The sequence below is a fragment of the Pleurodeles waltl genome, chromosome 5 (genome assembly GCF_031143425.1).
Source record: "Pleurodeles waltl isolate 20211129_DDA chromosome 5, aPleWal1.hap1.20221129, whole genome shotgun sequence".
Taxonomy (NCBI): domain Eukaryota; kingdom Metazoa; phylum Chordata; class Amphibia; order Caudata; family Salamandridae; genus Pleurodeles; species Pleurodeles waltl.
The window spans coordinates 1,798,831,503-1,798,852,231 of record NC_090444.1 but is presented as its reverse complement, the minus strand read 5'-3'; the positions used below and the strand labels follow the sequence as shown (position 1 = coordinate 1,798,852,231).

Below are 20,729 nucleotides of genomic sequence, written 5' to 3'. Positions count from 1 at the left end.
CCACCCGCGAGGACAGAAATAGACGCAGCGTCGGAGCGCGGCGTTACAGTAGGTCCCCTCCCCGAGGCTCCAGGTTTGTCAGGATGATTGTCAAAAAACAGGCGAACCAAACGGGGAGCATGGACGGAGGAAGCATCTTCCCACGAACAGTCACTGAGGGGGTATCCTTTCCAGTGGACCAAAAACTGTAGTTTGCGTCGAAAAATTCTGGAATCACAGATCTCCTGGACTTCATACTCAGGCTGTCCGTTGATAGAAAGAGGAGGTGGACGTTGGAACTGGTGATGGTAAGGATCAGGAACAAAGGGTTTTAACTGGGACACATGGAAAACAGGATGAACCCTCCAGGTATGAGGTAAGCGGAGACGCACAACTACAGGATTCAGGATGTGCGAAATTCGAAAGGGTCCATAAAAACGTGGTTTGAACTTATTGGTGGAAAACCGGGATGGTAGAAATCTGGAAGAAAGCCATACCTTGTGGCCCACTTGATACAAAGGTGCGGCTTGCCGATAACGATCCGCCTTTCGCTTCATAGCTTGTTTCGAAGCTAGGAGAGTAGTGTGAAGTAGGCCCTGGATTCAACGGATCTGTCGTGAAAAAGAAGTGACTACAGGCACAGAAGAGGATGTTCGAGAAACAGTAGTGAAAGTCCTCGGATGAAATCCATAAGTACAATAAAAGGGTGTGGTCTTGGTCGCACTATGTATTATGTTGTTATAGGAGAACTCGGCAAGAGCAAGATATTCTGACCAATTGCTTTGTGTGGCATTACAGTAACATCTCAGATACTGCTGAAGTTCTTGATTCACTCGTTCAGTTTGTCCATTCGTTTGTGGATGGAAACCTGAGGATAAAGAAATCTCAATGTTAAAGAAGGCACAAAAGGCTCTCCAGAAACGTGAAACATATTAAGGCCCTCTATCCGACATGACCTCTAGAGGAAGACCATGGAGGCGAAAAATATCTCGTAGAAAAATGCGACTCATTTCTGGGGCCGTTGGTAGTTTCTTCACTGCTGAAAAATGGGCCATCTTGGTAAATGAATCTACGGTTACCAGAGGAAGTAGGTAGAGAGCATATGAAATCAGTGGATAGAGTACACCAAGGAGCGGAAGGAACAGGTAAAGGTCTTAATAAACCTGCCACCTTAGTTCGGGGTGTCTTAGTCTGAGCACAGACTGGGCATGCTGACACATAGGTTTCAGTGTCTGTCTTTAGCGAAGGCCACCAAAAAGATCGCTGAAGCAGTTCCTGGGTCTTCCTGATACCTTGATGACCGGCTATAGGAGAATCATGGCACATTTGCAGGGCTTCTGTCTGCACTTTCTTGGTAGGTAGGAAGAGAGCATGTTGATGATAGAAGTAGTTGTCCTTCTTCTGCAAAAAAGGAGTCACTTTATCCCATTCTGAAGCAGACAGAAACTGGTACTCGGATTGAATGCGTTCTTGAAAAGATTGAGTAGCTCCGATGATCCTGCTAGACTCAATAAGATGTGGAGAGGAGTTCTGGGCTATGTCAGGATATCTGCGGGATAAGGCATCTGCCACTAAATTCTGGGAACCAGGTATGTACGTGATCACGAAATCGTACTGGCTAAAGAAGAAAGCCCATCGAGCCTGACGACTGTTGCGACACTGAAAGCTCCGAAGACACTGGAGATTACGGTGATCAGTCCTAGCTTCAAAAGGCTCTCTGGAACCCATCAGGAAATGCCTCCATTCCTTACAAGCTACTTTGAGAGCGAGTAGCTCTCGTTCCAGTACAGAATAATTTCGTTCAGCCTCTGATAGAATATGCAACAGATAAAAGATTGGATGTTCCAATCCATCATTGTCTTGCTTCTGCAGCAAAACTGCTCCAATAGCTCTGTCTGAGGCATCAGTCACGACGATAAATTTCTTGGTATTGTCAGGATGACGCAACACGGGTGCTTGGGTAAAGGCTGTCTTTAATTCTTGAAACGCGTGTTCAGCCTCCTTGGTCCAAATGAAACCCTTCTTCAGGTTCTCTTTCTTAATTGTTTGTGTTATGAAACTTAGTAGGTGGACAAAGTTCTGAATAAACTGACGATAAAAGTTTGATAACCCAAGAAAACATTGCGTTTCTTTAATGGACGTTGGAGAAGGCCAATCTAATATAGCACTGACCTTGTCAGGGTCCATGGATATACCGTGTTGATTAATACAAAACCTGAGATACCTTACTTCAGATTTATGGAACTCGCACTTCTCAGGTTTACAAACCAATTGGTTTTTCTTGAGTCTTTCCAGGACTTGCAGGACTTTATCTACATGGTGCTCAGGATCACGGGAATATATCAAGATATTATCCAAATAAATGACCACATATTGATTGAGTACATCAGAGAACACTAAATCCATAAATCGTTGAAAAATAGAAGGGGCGTTGGTCAGTCCAAAGGGCATAACACGATATTCATAGTGCCCAAAAGGGGTACGGAAAGCAGTCTTCCATTCATCTCCTTCCTTGATCCGAAGGAGATGATAGGCACCCCGTAAATCTAATTTAGTAAATATCTTGGCTCCTTGAATGGCATCCAGTATATCTCTGATTAAAGGCAGTGGATATCGATCCTTAATCGTTATTCTGTTGAGTTCACGAAAGTCCACACAAGGACGCAGATCCTTAGTCTTCTTTGGGATGAAGAAGACAGGAGCCCCAGCGGGGGACGTGGAAGGAGCAATCAAACCGTTGTGTAAGTTGTCGTCTAAATATTCCCTTAACACCTTCTTTTCTTGGTCTGTCAGAGAATACATTCGACCGAAGGGAACGACTTCATCAGGAATTAAAGGAATAGCACAGTCATAACTGCGATGAGGTGGCAAAATAGGATTACTAGGTTTCTGAAAAATCCTGATATATTCCTGATAACAATCTGGAACCCCCTGGATAATATCGATAGAGTTAGTGTTATCCTTAGTTGACTGACAGGACCTTTTGGAGTCCAATAAGAAGTAGTAGAATAACAATTCTGTTGACAGAATGAAGACGTTAGGGATATAGTTTGTGTTTCCCAATTGATATAGGGGTTGTGTCGAGCTAACAGGGAATTCCCAAAATCATGATGTGATTTGGTGAGGCTATGAGATCAAAGGCAACGTGTTCTTGATGCCCCCCAAATGTCAAACAAAGAGTAGGAGTTGAGGCCACCACAGGTCCTGAAGTTAACAGAGAGCCATCCACTGTGTGAACCTGCTCAGGGGTTTCTTTAGGAATGCGGGGAATTCCTTTACTAGTAGCCTAGGTCTCATCCAGATAGAGTCCACTGGCTCCACAATCAAGGAGAGCCAGAAGATGTTCTTCTTGATCTTGTGAACTCTGTAACTTGACCGGGAGGATAAACAGGGTGGACATGCTTTCTTTGGAGGAACATATTGATGGTACTTCAGCTCCTCCCGTCTCCTTCCTCCTTACAGGGGACGGGAGCTGGCGTTTCCCGCCGGCCTTGAGGGACGTACCGGACAACTACGGATCAGGTGGCCAGCCTTACCACAATATAGGCAAAGTCCCCGTCGTCGTCGTTCCTCTCTTTCTGACTCCGTCAATGGCCCACGAACCAGATCTATCTGCATGGGCTCTTCATGGGGAGGTGGAGAGGCTTCAGATGGACTATCTTCCGTTCGCCGACTGCTAGCACGGAAGGTATCGGGCTGGTATGGAGCTCTAGTTCTACGTCTTTCCATCTTGCGCTCTCGAAGCCTATACTCGATGTTCATAGATTGATCCATTAATTCTTTCAAAGAACAAGCTGGGGAAGAGTGTACAAGCTCATCTTTAATTTCTTCACGCAGGCCTCGGCGGAAAAGGGTTACGAAGGTGCGTTCTACCCAGGAGGTTTCAGCTGCCAGCTGTTTGAAGCGGGTTATATACTGTAGTACATCCTGATTACCTTGCTTAATGTCACATAAGGCTTCTTCAGCTGCTGCTTCTACCCCAGGTCTCTCAAACATTTGTTTGAAAACAGTCAGGAAAGCGGAATAGTTAGCCAGGACTGGGTCATCTGCAGAAACCAGAGGAGTCGCCCAAGCAAGCGCTGGACCAGACAAGGCGCTGATCAGATAGCCCACCTTAGTCTTATCCGAAGAAAACTGGAGTGGACGAAAGGCAAAGAAAACCGTCAGGGCGTCCAAAAATTCCTTCATCTTTAAAGGATCTCCGGAATATCGAGGAATAGTAGCAGATACAGGTGGTATGTCCATTGATCGGGAAGACAAGACCTGTCGTAGCGCAGTGTTTCTCTGCCCGTAACTGTTGTAACTCTTGGGCTTGTTGGACAGTCTGTAACATAGCTTGAGCATTTTCTGACACCTCTCCCTGTGGATCTTCCATGGCGCTCTCGCAACGCAGAATCTTTTGGCGTTGCAATCTGTCACGTACTGCGCTGGACTTCTCACCTCTGGATTTCGGATTGGCGAATACACCAAGTCTTCTACAGGTCCTGGATGCTCCCAGATAAGGGCGACCCCTTCTAGTAGCCACGGTGCCGCTTGATAGGCTACGCCAAAGCAGACCGTACCCTCCAGAAGGAGTCCCAGAGGGAAAAAACCCCAACACTGGGGAAAAAACCTCTAACAGGAACTCCAGAAGGAAAACAAGAAAAAACTGGACTTGACAACAGGAAACAAAAATAGGCAATATCCAGGGTACAAGGCAGGAAAAAAGGAACAGGCAAAAATATCCTAAGGCAAAAGCAGGAACAAAAAACAGGCAAAAATCTCCCAAGGCAAAAAAGCAGGAACAAAGAACAGGAGCGAACAGCACAACCAGAAGGAAGTGTTTGCAACGCAAGGAGGAACAAGACTGACTGACTTATATACTGAGAAAAGGGAAGTGACATCACAGGAAAGGGAAGTAACACCATCTTGGATTGGGAAAAGCCCATAGACCAGTATAGGAAAAAGGAAGTAGTATAAAAGAAAAACAGAGCATGCTGGGACAAAAACACGAAGAAGACAAGATGGACACAACATGGATAGAGACAGGTAAAAGGCCCAACAAAAAACCCACCACCAACAATAAAAGAAGAAAAAAGGCTACAAGTAAGTGTAGCGCGACCGGGAGCGAAATATATGCTTCCCAGAAAGCTTAGTCAAAAAACGTGGGGAACGGCGCTCCGAATATCGGTAGCACGTTCCACCCGCGAGGACAGAAATAGACGCCGCGTCAGAGCGCGGCGTTACACAAAGTCCAGGAAAATAAATCTGGAGTTTGTGGGGGCATCTCTGCTAGTGCAGGGGTGCCCTTACACACAGGTACCTGCACCCTGCCCTCTGGGTAGAGAGGGCCTACCATAGGGGTGACTAATAGTGACCTGGTGTAGTGACCTGTAGTGAAAATGGGTGCATGCACTCGTTTCATGCAGGCTGCAATGGCAGGCCTGTAGAAGCTTTTGCATGGGCTCCCTATGGGTGGCAGAATTACTGCTGCAGCCCATAGGGATCCCCTGGAACCCCATTGCCCTGGCTACCTCGGTACCATATACTAGGGACTTACATGGGGGGACCAGTATGCCAATTGTGGGAAGAAAAATTTAGCAGCAACCACATTAAAGGATAGAGCATAGTCACTGGGGTCCTGGTTAGCAGGATCCCAGTGAACGAAGTCAAACACACTGACAAAGAGGCTTCTTTCCTACATCTTTCTTATGGAAAGGCACTGGTAACCAAGCAATGCAAGTGTCTTATCCCACCGCTGCACCACCAATGTAGGAGGCTGGATCAGTTTATGGTGTAGCACCCCATACTGAGTCCAGGCAACACTTAGCGATAGTGTTTGGGTGTTCAGGTAGCAAAAGCTCTCTAGGGATAGCCGTGGTGAGCAGTTAAAACTTATCCAGGAGGAATGTAAAGCACTTATAATACCACAATAGTCAGTCAGTACCTTCCCACACAAGAAAGAACCACAGAGATGTTTCAAAAAGAAAGTTTTCTTTATTACAAAACTACCTACTCGGCTAACATTGGTATATCTTTACAAACAATATATACACTTAATAACCACCAGGAATAGCATAGAATTATACAAGACCCTTCGGGGTGCCAAACCATATACTAAATAAGTGGAATGTGAAAAGTGGATCCAACCCAGGTGAGTTTGGTAGTTAGCTAAGGACTGGGGAAGGATGACAATGCCAAAGGTGAGTTACCAGGAGTGTCCCCAGGACCCAGATGCAGTGGTTATCTACCCGGTCATCCCATAGGCTAACTAACATAGGGAAGTCATGGTTGGAGTTTGTGAGTTTCAGGACCCTTCCCCGTGGACCTTGAGGAAACCCAATGGCAGAAGGAAGGTTAGAGAGTGTCCCGACACGAAAATACTCAGAAGATTGGAGTACCTACGCCAGGGAGCCCAGGTGCATAGGTGTGAAAGGATGTTAGAAACCTTCGCTAGAGTCAATGAAGGCCTTGGTTGTCCAGCTGCTGTCGCGACCCGTGGACCAGGTTGGTGGAACCCAAAGGCAGATTCCAGACGAGGAGGACCTTGAAGATTTCCTGAAGAAAGTATCAACAAGCCTTGGCAGGAGCAACAGTCGGTGTGCACATAGGTTCCATTACACTGGCAGCAGCAAAGGCCCACCATCTCCCAAGTCGAACAGAAGACAGGGCGGACCCAGAGAGAACCACAGAGCCACCACCTTTGTTGCAGAGCCTTTCAGTGTCCGTGGGACAGCAGACTCCACCAGCCAGTCGTCGTTGTCTTGAGGTGCCTGCGGATGCCGGGGAGTGACTCCTTCACTCTAAGGAAGATTCCCTTGTGCTTCCTGTTGCAAACAGAGTCCTTGTGTCCCTGGAGAATGCACAGTCAGGGATGATCCAGAAGTCTTGCAGGAGCCGGAGGCACAAAGTTGCAGTGGGAGCCTTCCCAACTGGATACAAATTTGTTCTGTTCCAAAAGCAGAACAGCAGTGGTTCCGGAGGCCAGGAGCAGAAGATGTCTTGCAGAGAGTTCCTTGTAGATTCCTACTCGACAAATCTGAGGATGATCCCTCTGGGGAACCCTAAGTAACCCTAAAAGGGAGTTGGTCACTGTCTGCGGTGATCCATTTATCAGCAGGGTCAGGGACGTCATCTACCTAGCCTAACCAGTCAGATGCTCCCAGGGGCCTCTGCCCATTTTGCTTCTAAGACAGCAGAATCAACCGGCTACCTAGCAGAGCTCTGTGCACATCCCTAGATGAGAGGCTAGACAAGGGGGTGTTTACTCCCCTGTGAGGTTTCGTACCAGAGCAGGAACCAAGGGTTCCTGCACTCGTGCAAACCAGTTTATACAGAGGGCACCAGATGTGCCCTTTAAAGCAGTCTTGTGGCACTCACAGGTACCCCAGCCCAGAGACACCTAGTTCTAGAGGAGAGGAGGTCACACCTCCCTCCTTCTGGAAACCCTTTGTTCTGCCTTCCCCTGCTCAAGCTAGCTGAGCTGCAGGAGGGCAGAACAGTTTCTGGGGGGTCTGCAGCAGCACGGGCTGGCAGGCAGACCCTGCAAGGCTGTACAGGCAGGTCTGGGGGGGTGTACATGGTATCATGCAACTAACACTGACATTGGTGTAGTTGCATGATTCCAACGTGTTTGATACCAAACCTGCCTAGTTGCGGAGAAGCCAGTATCTAGCTGGACAATGTCATTTTGTCCGCACATTCACCTTCCACCAAGATGGTCTACTGTTGAAGGTGGAATAGATTTAGAGTCTGGCCCTCTGAAAATGTTGTGGATCTCATGAATAGTTGTCATTTAGGACTGTTGATTTTTTAAACTGTTTTCCTTGGCAGGGGAGAGGGGGGCAGCAAGATGGCAGAGTAAACATGTGGCCTCAGAGAATTGTTTTACCAGTTTTGCGGAGGACATGAAAATGACATTTTTTTAGTCGTAGGATTGTATGAGGGGGAGGTGGGTGTTTCTTCCCATTTAGGTGCACCGCTTTGTAAAACACCCAGAGTCTGTGAGTTTGGCCTCAGAGTTCCATGGGACCTTGACATTATCCTGCAGCAATCTGCTATTCCTGAGCCACGTCAGCCCCCCAAAAACACCCCCTAACTAATGCGGGAGGCAGTACTATACCCCTGAGTTTCCCAGAAGTGCAGAGGTGAGTTCACCGGAAAGACGCCAGAGACATGAACACCGCAAGTCAGCTGCAACATTTTGGCCGCCATACTCCGTGACCAGAGGGGCGAGTGAAGTGGTGGTATCGGAGCTGCCACCAAGGCAGCCCAGGCCTGGTATACCCAGGCTGCGCACTGCCACGCCTGCTTCCTCGACACGGGGGGGCCTCATAGAGAGACAAGAAGTCCGGTATGCATGTCTGTGCTCAGAACGAGATGTCCTGCCATAGCGAGGCATATCAAGATACAGAATGTTTGAGGTGGCACTTTCTCGCTGAAATGAAGGGGAATGAGATTCGGGCTGGTCTGTCGGTGCAGTGGACCATAGGTTCCCCTCCCACAGTACCACCTTGTGACAGCCTGAATAAGAGTTGGCGGAGAGGAGTATCAGATTCGGGGTGGTGGAACTGGCTGAGAATGGATAGGGCATCTGGAGACCCTTCAGAAAGGGGATAAGAACTTGGAGTCAACTCGATTTTTGGAAGGCCACCCTCCCCCACTAAACCACCCCTCCTCTGAGTTGCATAGCGCCATTTACAGCGAATAATGGTGTGAGAATTTGCACTGTGGCTCAGTTGAGAAAGGAGCAACCTGAGGCATGTTTCACACACAGGGGCCCCTGAGCCACACCAATGGGGATGAGGAAACATAACCGGGTGAAAAATAATAAATTCACAAGCGTAAGTTGCCAGAAGAGACCCCACTTAGGGAAGACTAGCCTCTCCCCCTAGAAGTTGGGAGGATTCACCTGCACCACCCACGAGGAGGGATCTTCCGCTGTTTGGGGCACATGCTGGGTGCCAACTACAATGCCTGACAATGCATTCCTCCTCAATGGAAATCAGCTATTGAGATCGCCACTGGAAACCAAGCCTGGAGAAATTTTATCCCAGGTGTTGCTGCTAAGACAAGATCGCAATATCGCTGGTGTCAGAACTGTCAGAACTAGAGGATGCGATGCAGGCTATGGGGCGAGACATGAAAGAACTGTAAGCAGTAACTAAAGACCTACTTTGACGAGTCATTGACACCAAGAAGAGGGCAAGATGAAACAATATCTGACTGGTAGGAAATGGAGAAAACCAACATGGACTTTTTTGGGGGCAGTGGCTTTGTCCACCTTTACAGAGAAAAAAATATGCAGCTGCTTTGTGATAGAAAGAGCACAGACAGCACTGGCCGCTTAACCACCACCGGGACACCCCTGCAAGCCATCATCATATGCCTCTTGAACTTTTAAGATAGAGATAAGATCCTCAGGGAGGTGAGAAGGATTGGGAAAATCAATAATTAATCATCTATGATTATGACTATGATATTCCCAGATTATTCTCGTGAGTTCCAGAAACAGAGACGAATAATTGATACAGTGAAAGCCAAGCTCTGCGCGCTACGATTACATACGTGTTACTTTGTCCCACTAAACTAAAAGTTATTTACAACGACAAATCACATTGTGTTTGTAGGAGCATGGCCCTTTATGTAGTATGCAAAGCTAGGCACACTGTGCAGGGGGTCCAGGCAACCACACGTTGGTTTGCAGAGGTAAAAGTCAGATCACCTAATGTTCGAAGTTTTGAGATAGCTGGTCGATGTGCAAAGCATTTGTTGTACTTCCAATATCAATCATGCACCACACACACTCAATGAATCACTGGAGATGAGAATTTATAAAAATACTTCAGACTTTTATATAATTTTTTAAGACCGAAATGGTTAAGATATGTTAAGTACTTTTTGGGTTATGATTTGTTTGAAGTTTTAATAAAGTTAATCTTTCTGTGCGTAATTACGCTTCATAGGAATTAATAGGCAGTCACTTTTAAAAATGCATTCAAAATTGTACAGTCTCTTCTTTTGCAGGATGGTCGATGCAGTCTGTGGGCACACTGTGCCAGCTGGAGAGCCTCGGGCAGCTCCCACTGCCGGCGGGATCAGAGCCCGAAAGTCTCTTGGCACATGCACAGGGCCACTTGGAGGGGCCACCTGGAAAAGGAGATGGTTTGCAGGTTTAAAGGTGGTGCCTTGGAGTCCTCTTGGGCCGTCGAGGTCACAAGGGGCTAGCGACCTATGGCACACAGCTGGTTCCGTGATGCAGGGGTAAGTCTTCTGGGGACCTTGCAGGACTACGAGGGCACTCTGGTGGGAGGTCCGGAGTGCTCCTGAAGTTCCTTTTAGGGCTTCCTCCTGGTCCAGTTGCAGCTCAGGGAGAACTGTTTTTGCTATTGTCCAACGTGCAGTGACCAGTACCTAGGGTGCTGGCACAATACAGCCACAGGAGGGCGCAGTGCCACCAAAGTTGGCACACTTGCAGGTCTCGTCCGGGCTGTTAGTGTGTCATCGGGTCCGGCTGCAACTTCAGGTTGTGGAGATATCAGCCAGTCTGTGAAGTGACCCTCACTGGTTTGCTGGCTCTTTGCATGTTTCTTTGGTTTCTTGAGTAGTACCTCCACTCAGAAGGGAGATCTCAGGCTATCTGCGAAGCCTGGAGGTCCTCTGGGTCTATTGAGGCGGGTCCAGTAATCAGCTCTTCTGGAGCGGCGATTGTCAGGACTCTAGTGCTACAAGCAGGGGTCTTGGAGCCTCTTCTTGTGCAGCAGGTCCTCTGTTCTCGTCCTGTCGGGTTCTTTGGTGCTGTCTTCTTTTCTTCCTGATTAATCTGATTTCTTGGTCTTGGGGAGCCCACTAAATACTGAATTTAGTGGGCGTTTTAGGGGTAACCTGGTAGTGTCCAATGGGACACTTACCCTTAGGTGGCTACACCCACTACAGTGACCACTTATTGTGGGAAGGGTCACTGCCCTAAACCTAATTGGCTATTTTCCTACCAACCAACATGGAGGAAAATGAAATGGAGGGTCCACTTTGCTTGCAAGCCCCTAGGGGTGGTGCATGTTCAGTGAGACACCTCCTCCTACCCTTTGTGTGGTTTCCAGCCTTTGTTCCAGCCAAAAGTGGGGATTTGCAAACTGGAAAGCCATCTGCTGCTACCAGCAGGCTTGGGGCTCGAGTTTCAAGGGCAGTAGTCCTTTGAAGCTCGCCGCCAGAGTGTTGCACATTCCTGAGGGAGGAGGTGTTAGGGCCTCCACCCAGGAAGGGCATTGCCTCACAAACCAGACCGGGATCTCCCCCACAGTTTGTGTATTGGCTGTCGGGGGTCGCATGCTGGATGGAACTAGTCAGCAACCATGCCAGTTCGGTTAGTTTTTGCAGGGGGGCATTTCTAAGGTGACCCCTGGGTACATTTTGGGCTAAATCCAATATTGGCACCAGTTTGGATTCATCATCCTGAATTCTTTGATACCAAACAACCCAGGGTTCAGAGTGGCCATCATGTAGCTGGGGAACTCGTGTTTGACCAATGTCCAGTACATATACTTAAAATGGCTGCTCTGTTTACTCACTGTGTCCCAGGTTTGGAAAGAACACGGTGGGGGCATATTGCTCATGCAGCTATGACCTCACATATAGTATGGTGCAATATGCCTTATGGCTGAATGGCCTGCTAGAGGGGTGACTTACCCATAACATATGCAGTGTAGGGTGGACAGGGCATACAGGGAGTGTGCCATGTCGAGTTTGCCTTTTCAGGTTTGCCCCAGTGCACTCAGCCTGCTATAGCAGTGGTGGGTGTATCTGGGTTCAGGGCCCCCAGAGGGTGGCACAATTGGTGCTATTGCTCTCAGGGACGTACCCTTAATACCCCAGGCCCTGGTTACATGGCTACCCATTTACTGGGGACTTTCAGGAAAAGTTAAGAGTGTATCCAAGTGTGCCAAGCATCACAACAGATTTAGGGAAAGAGCTCTGGCCCAGGGAACCTGGTTAGCAGGGGCCCTGGGCACTACAACTTCTAGGACACACCAGCATTAGGCAAAAAGAGGGTGCCTAACCATGCAAAAAAAGGCCTCTTCTCACACTGTTGCCACACTAGAGGAGGCCTGGAGCTGGCTTGAAGAAAGACCACAACTTAAGTCACTACAGAACATGGACCAACCACGCACAGAGAAAAATGCAACTGGAGCTGGGCCCAAACACAGTTTTTTAAATAACTGCAACTCAGACGCACCTGGACTGACTGCAGAGGGTCTTCCTATCCCAAGGACATCACGGAATACACACCCTTAGAGGGGATATGTAGGAAAATGCCTCTTTTATGCCTCTTTTGACATGATCACATCCTGTACAATGCGTGGCTTGGTACAGAACTAAAATCAAAACACTACATAACACACAGCCTGTGTGCCATGTCCCCTAACACTGCAGGTAATATATTTAAGTCAGCCCTCTGGCAGGCCTTATAGCCGTAAAGCAGGGTGCATTATATAGGATGTGTGGGCATACCTGCAGAGGCAGATATGCCCCTGTTATCTCTTTGCCAATTCTCAGACATAGCAAGTGACCAGAGAAGCCATTTTAAGTACATGTGGTGGACACTGGTCATTACGAGTTCCCTAACTACATGATGCCTTCACTGAAGATAGGGGTGTTTGGTATCAAACATCTCGTATTAATAAACCCTCACTGAATCCAGTGATTAATTTATTAATACATGCACTCAGAGGGCACCATAGAGGTGCCTCCCTGAAATTCTGCCAACTCCTAACGTGAACATTGACTGGTCCCAACCAGTTCAGCCTCCTTAGACAGAGTTTTGGCCCTCTGAGGTGAGATCCAATGCTCTTGAGGGCTCAGAGCAAAGGCCTGCTCTGGGCGGAGGTGCTAACACCTTATCCAGGCAGGATGGACATTCGAGGGTAGGGAGCTTCAAAGGCCTTGTCCCCTTTGTAATGCGACCCTAAGATGAGCCAGCTGAAGTGGACACTATCTTTCAAATCCCTACATCTGGTGTAGAAGAATTTAGGCCAATAGGGTAAGGGCTATGCCCACTTGCCAATGTAAGTGGACATAGGAAGGGTATAGCCACCCTAAAGGTGGTCAGCCCATTGGGTACCACCTGGCACTCCCTGTAATGCCCTAAATTCAGTAATTAGGTGGCACCCTTGAACTCAGATTCCTGACGACCTAAGAAGAGACGGACACTACAACATTGCACCAGCAGAGAAGACTGCAGACACCAGCTGATTTGGCCCCAGCCCTACCGACCTGTCTGCATCCCTCGACGATCCTGTGCCAAAAGGTGACCTGTCCTGCAGCCCAGCAACCTCCTAAGCCGTGGGAGTACTACCTGCCTTCAGTAAAGATCAAGCTCCCGAGAACAGCAGACCTGTTCAAGAAGAAACAAACTTTAAAGAACAAGAACTCTGTCCAAACAAACTGCAAAACTGCGTCCAGACCCACCCCTGCACCTGAAGCCCACAGCCAGAGTCTGATTGGCCCACTGGTCCACTGAAGGTTCCACAGCGATTCTGAGCCTGAGTACTCTGGGTTGACCCCTACTGGACTCTGCCTCAAAGCCTGCAGCCTCAATCCAAAGACTTCCCCTGACCACCTGGAAAGCTCTTTTCTGACATCCGGAGCACCTGGACCTTGGGGAGCTGGACCAACGGTGTCCCTGAGTCCTTACTGCATTTTGACTGTTATCATCCCAGTTGTCAACGACAGAGCATCCCGTTTAGTCAGTTCCTTAGGATCCGAAGAAACTGTAGCAGCATAAGGAAATATGACAGAAATGCTAAGACAATGAAAGAAAATTTTCTTCAGAGAGGTTACCCGTATAGGGTAATTCGAGATGCATATAAAAGGGCCAAATACTATAATAGGTATACTCTTTTTGTATCTCATCAAAAGGACAAACAAAGTAGGATGGTGTGTGTTGTTAGGCATTCCAATATCAATAACAAGATACAAGGAATTATTAATACACACTGGAGTATCTTAAATATCAATAAAGAACATGCCCCTCTTCCGAGACCAATGTTTGCCTATAAAAGAAACTCTAAACTACGGGATAAGCTGGTTCAAGCGAGGCCTAGAAGAGAGAATGTATACCTGCAGAGAAGCATTACAGGAACCAATCCAGTCCTGGGCAATCATCGTTGTGGAATATGCCATGCATGTGCCCATGCCATAGTATTGGACATTTTGAAGTATAATAAAAAAACCAATTAAGTTAAAGACCATGACTAACTGTCAAAGTGCCAACATTATATACTTCATCATGTGCCCTTGCCATCTAGGATACGTGGGTGAGACAGGTAGACAATTTAGGCAACACTTCAGTGAACACAAGTCAGCAATTGAAAACCAGCGATTCCAGGCCCCTCTAGTAGATCACTGCTTGGAGAAGGGAGATCAACATGATGAATTAAGGTGGGGTGTTCTAGAAAAGATTAGAACATCTCAAGGCGACTTTGATAAATACAGGAGGAAAAGAGAAGTCTTTTGGATTTATTTTTTAGATACAATAAAACAAGGACTCAACGACAGGATACCGTGGGAGAACGCATTCTGTGATGGGTTTTTGGCTGCTTCTTTCTCTTTCTGCAATCTGTATATTGCATGTTGTTAACGTTTTTCCTGAGATATTGAGATTAAGTTGTTTAATATTATTTATGGCACCTCCCATTTGGGAATAGGTAGATCTGTGGTCAATACTTCCTTACTTCCATAGTTGGCAGAATCACATGATTAATGGCCCGATTATTGTCATTTCTATGTTTTTGTTTGGCTTGGGCACTAGTGTGTACTGTCTTTTACCCTTCTAAGATGGCAGCGATACATCCTGAATGGACATCTGAGATGTTTTGTTGTCCGTCATTTATTGCCATTTCTTTAGGCCTATGTCGGACGAACTCACACTCCTGGAGTTCAGCAGCCGTTATATAGGTTTGAGACTCTTTTTCTCGCCTTACAGATTCAAATCTAATTTGGATGAGGCGGCTAGCAGTGTGGACGGGGCTCTGAGGCGTTACGTTGCTCATAGGCATTGAGATCGGACATTGTAATTCGTAGTCGTCCGGCATTTCCTTCTTTGCCGGCACGTCCCTTTTGGACGAGTCTTTAAACATCTGTAGTCCCTAACCGATGTTAAGGCGAGGGACTCATTCTCCTTAACTTTGACTTAGATGGCCAGCCCCTAAGATTTATTCATCGAGCCTTCGCTTCATTCATTCTTACGAGGGACACATGTGGTGGAGGTAAGATTTTCTAGGATTTTTAAAAATCCATTTTTGAGACGCGAGGCTGGAGTTTGGATATTTGTTGATTTGCTTTGGAGATGTTGTCGCTGACATCTTTTATGGTTTTGCATCTTTTTCAATTCAAACATCAGAAATCTGATCAAATGACAGATCTGACTACCAGTCTTGACTATTGGAGGATATGATTGAAACTCAGAGAACCCACTGCCAGAGAGTACGTGCTGGCTGAGTAAGAACTCACTTTGAGGCCATCTATTTGTAGGCCTTCAGTTCTCCTAGATGCACTTATTTTCAGTGTGTGGGTCTTTATTGTAGCACTGTGTAAAAAATAATTTCCTTTGACCCATTGCTGATTGTGAGTTTGTATGCATAGACATACACCCGAGAGGCTGGCTCCTCAGGTGCAATGTTTTCACCTGCATGTACACCATTGATGTTTATGGCATTAAGTGTGTTTCTTGTGTTTTTCTTCTTTTTTCTTCTTCTTTGTGTCTTTGTGTTTTTATATGTAGTCACTGGTTGTTAAGCCAATAGATATAAGTTTTTTTTGTTTCCTTTTTTATATCATAGGAATTTGGTTGATATTAATTATAGTTTCCCCGGGGATGATTATAGTGATCTAAATGGTTTGTGCCCTGAGGAAGGTGAGTGTCCCTTTGTGGTCACTTCACACTGAAACGTGTGTCGGCACCACATACGTGGACCAAGACGGCTGATTGGACTGGCCCTCCCCATTTCCCTTATATTTTGGGAAGTGCGACCCATTGAGGACAAAATTGATCAATTCATAAGAAAATACTTTTCTATAGTTTAACATTGCTCTAACATCAGAGGACTTTGTTTGCAAAAAATGTCAAAATACTTTTTTTTTTTTCTTGGATATGTACATTGGTATTACTATAGAACTACTATATTGTTGTAACAACTTTTGGATAGATTATGGGAAAAGGGGAGATTTGTTTTTAAATTTACATTAATATTGTCATCTGATGACTGCTGTGTCTAGGTTGGTATTACCGAGTATGTATGGTTGTATGTTTTTTATCTGTAATTGCCTTTCTTAGGAGGTATTGTATATTTCATGATATTGTCTATGCATATTAAGTATGTGAATCAATAAATTTTACTATTTTTTCATTGAATTTCATCTAGGATTCATTGTCTTTTAGTAGTTACCATTCTTGCCTTACTGTTTTATTGTTTGTTTATAGGGATTCTGTTATTTCAGAAACCTTGTCTGAAGGTGGTTTTCTTTTTCATTTGGAGTCCCTGAGTCCTTCAACATCAAAACTTACCTGAGCAGCTGTGGGTTTTATTCGCCCAGCCTCCTGACCCAAGCCTGCAGCCTTTTTCCAAAATCGATCTCCCCCATTGGTTAACATTGAACACCCAACACTGTATTGGCACCCTGCAGCTGGCCGCCTCATGCGGCTGAGGGTGTAAGTGTGGTGCTAACTTGTGGCCATCTTTGTGCTTGCCTCAACCTCAGGAGTTCGACCCCTGACACCGCTTTACTCACCTGTGAGCATCGCATCATTGTTCACCCCCAGTCATTATTGGTTAACATTGGGCACCCAACCCCACATTTGACCTCTGCATCCGGCCACCCCTGTGCCTCTGTGGGTGCACTCTTGGTACTGATTTGAACCTTGCCTGGTGTTGATATGAAACCCCGAAGACTGGATTTGTAAGTCACGTACTTACCTACAACACTGCATTCTTGTTTTCCTCCTATAGGTTAACATTGCTGAACTGAAAATTGCACTGTTGATTTTTGAAACCGTAAAGTATTTTTATTTTAAAAAGTGCCCATCTTATAACGATTGTCTGTGGTTCAAAGCATATATAAAAGCAAAAGTTATTTTTCTAAACTGGTCTTGAATGCATTCTTGAGTGTGTGTGTCATTTGTAGCCCCTGTGTGTATAGCAAATGCTTAACACAACTCCTTGAAAAGCCTAACTGCTCACCCACACTACCACAAATAGAGCATTATACCTTTCTATTTCTACCACTGCAAACCTTTGAGGATTCACTGGACTCTCAGCACAGTGTACTTCATTTTAGTATGACATAAAGAGCCAGCTTCCCACAGGAGACTACTTCAGGGGTTGTTGGAGGCAAGAGTGGTTTCCTGGATGTACAAGACGATTAACAACCACATGCCTGACTCATTAAACAAACTTAAGAGAACGATGAGAAAGCAAGGTAGGAGAATTGGACGACATAGACTGGGTCGCAGCCTTGATTCATTTGAGAGAGGTGGCGATAAAATCCAAGCTAAGACTGATGCAATTTAAGGTACTGCACTGGGTTTATTGTGATAGGGTCAGCCTACACAAGTTTTGGAGTATTTAGTCCCCCAAATGTCTTAGATGTTAAGTGTTTGACCTGTCAGCTCTTGGTGTGGTTTCCCCAGTCTTTTTGGCTTCTGACCTCCTGTTTTTGTATCCTTTTCGTTTTTGTTGGTTTTAGGACGCTAGACACTTTACCACTGCTGACCAGTGCTAAAGTGCAAGTGCTCTCTGTCTAAATTGGGTTGGTGATTTGTTTTTTCCATGATTGGCATATTCAATGAACTAGTAAGTCCCTAGTAAAGTGCACCAGAGGTGCCTAGGCCTGTAAACCAAATGTTACTAGTGGGCCTGCAGCACTGTTTGTGCCACCCACATGAGTAGCCCTGTAAACATGCCTCAGACCTGTCACGGCAGTGTCTGTGTGTAAAGTTTTAAACTGGCAATTTGACCTGGCCAGTACATCGACTTGCCAGGCCCAAACCTTTCCTTTTACTACATGTAAGTCACCCCTTGGGTAGGCCCAAGGCAGTCCCATGAACATGGTGTAGTGCATTTAAAAGGCAGGACATATACTAGTGTGTGTTACATACTCGGATAGTGAAATATTACTACATTTGGTTTTCACTATTGCCAGGCCAATCCCTCCCATATGGTGACATGGGGATTGCCTTGAAATGTCTTAAGTGCAGTCTTACACTGGGAGAAGCAAGAGATATGGAGTTTGGGGTCTCTGAACTCACTATTTAAAAATACTTCTTGTTGTGAAGTTGGCCATTTTCTTGCTTAACAATTCTGTGCCTCTGCCTGTCTGTGGAATACACGCCTGGGTCAGACTGACAGTTGGGCTGTTTACGAATTCACCCTAGACAGGCACACAAAGGTAGCTGAGGTGTGTCCTGCATATCCTGATGGGTCTTCCTGAGCTAGAGTGGAGGAAGGAGCTGACACCTGCACCTGAAAAGGGTTGTGCCTCCCCTGACATAAATCAGTCTTCAACCCCCAGGGTGTGTGTTTTGGGCCAGGACAGGGAGAGACAGGGAGAGACAGGGCCTTGTGCATTACAAAGACTGAGTTTTGGACTGCTGACCCCAAAAACTTCAGAACACTTCTGGACTAAGGACATTCTGCCAGGGAGAAGAGCTGGATGCTGTAGGAGGAACTGCCACTCTGCCTGTTGCTTTGCTGTGCTGGCCTGCTGCTTGCTGCTTCTGTATTGGGAGTAAAAGAATTGGACTTGACTTTCTACATCCTGCTTTCTAAGGTTCTCCAAGGGCTTGAACTGAGCTTGCCTTTTGTTGTGAAGTCTCAGGGACATCAAAGACTTAATCTGCCAGTGCTTGGGCTCTTCTGCTAAGAGTCCTGACTTGCTAAGTGGTGCCAAATCTAGTCCCTGGGCCCTTAGAAGTGGAAGCTGGTAACCTGAGTAAAAATCTATGCACCAAGCCGGTTGCAGCGGAATAATCAACGCAGCACCTGTACCACGGCTGAAAAATCAATACAGCACCTGTCTCGCGTATGGAAAATCAATGCTTCACCTGTTTCAGCGCAAATCCATCGTTTCTGTGGGTCTGGATTTTCCACGCATCATCCCTGGGCATCATTTTCCGCAACCAGGAATCAACGCATCACTATTCTTGTGGGAAAAGAATCCATGCATCACTAGCCTGGCAGGAAAATAATCCACACCTCGCCTGTCCAGTGTGAAAATAATCGATGCATCGATTGCTTTTCCGACGCATCACCTCCTTTGCGTCCTGCATCATCTTTGTTCTGATGCATCCAAGGTGCTGTGTGTTATAAGGATACCACAACTGATCTTAAGGGTTGAGACTCTTTTACATTTTTAAAAAGTGATATCTCTACTTGTGTATGTTGGGTTTTTGTTGTTTGGGCCTTGCTTGACTCCGATAAATATAGCTATTTTTCTAAACTGGTGCTGAGTACTCTTGTGAGTACTTTTATGGTGTTTTCACTGTGTTACTGTGTATGTGTGTGTGCAAATACTTCACACGTTGCCTTTGAGATAAGCCGGACTGCTTTTGCCAAGCTACCAAGGGGGAGACAGGGGGTTATCTGAGCTGTATATCTCCCTTACACTGACTAGACTGACTAGTTCCTACTTGGACAGGGTGTAAACTGACTGCCAACTAGCGACCCCTTTTCTAACATGGGGCAGTGTAAGGGTAATTTCTATGCACACTATGGGATTGTCCCCTCATACAAACATACTTGACTGAAACTTGAAATATGATATTGGGGGATTGCATCCCACCAGACCCAAAATACGTTCCCCTGATTCCAGAAATTAACATCCCATGAGCCAAACTCCTTTTCAGTAATCTGGGCCTATTGGTGGCCAAAATAAATGTGGCCAAATATTGGGGAGCCCCAGAACTGTCAGCTGTCTGGGAATGTAAAACATGCTGTTGCATGAAAGTGGAAGATAGTGAGTGAAGGCCCAAATCGATACATGGAGAATAGTGGATGACAGATTTTTCTCCTACTTGACGTTTGTTTGAGTGTCACGAACAAACTGAAAATGTACTGTAGCATTAAAAGCAATGAAAGATTGCATTTCCACTCCAGTGTATTGTTGTTGTAGGTGCATTGTTGAGCACTATGTATTGTTTGTTGAAGAATGAAATAAAAACATTTTTTTTAAAGTTAAAAAAAAAAAAAAAAAAAACTATTTTCTTGTAGCAGTTACTTCAGCGAGATGTGTTAGTGAGCTCTGTCCCCAAATAATTTTTTTGCCAGAGAAGTTGGTTCATCAAACCGGAGCTGCTTTCCTTCCAGGGCGACCAACAGCCCTCCTTTCCTTTTATCCCATGCCGCATTTTACCAAGAAGTGCAAGAGATTACACGGGCTGAAACCTACCAGAATGGGTTGTTGTTACATCTCTCAAGAGATCAGGCCTGACAACCAGCTCTATGTGCAGTATGCAGGTAACAAGAAGGGCAGGGCAGTCCAGAAGAGAATATTTTCCCGCTGGATACTTTTGTGCATTAAGACGTCCTATGCGCTTGCAAAGAAAGAGCCACCAGAGGAATCCGGGCTTATTCTTCCAGGGCAGCCTTCTACCTCAGCTTTGAGAAGGGGTATCCTTTTGTTTGAGCTCTGCCAAGTAGCGAAACGGACTTCCCTTCATACCTTTGCCAAACATGATTGTTTTGATTTGTAGATGAGAAGGGATGACCGTTTCGTATGTT

At 46.2% G+C, this 20,729-nt stretch overlaps 1 protein-coding gene across 2 annotated transcripts in view; it reads left to right on the top strand.

Moving 5' to 3' along the window:
- Nucleotides 1-20,729, top strand: part of LOC138296807 (exportin-5-like) — a 1,394,731-nt gene that overhangs the window by 1,329,745 nt on the left and 44,257 nt on the right. The window lies entirely within an intron of this gene.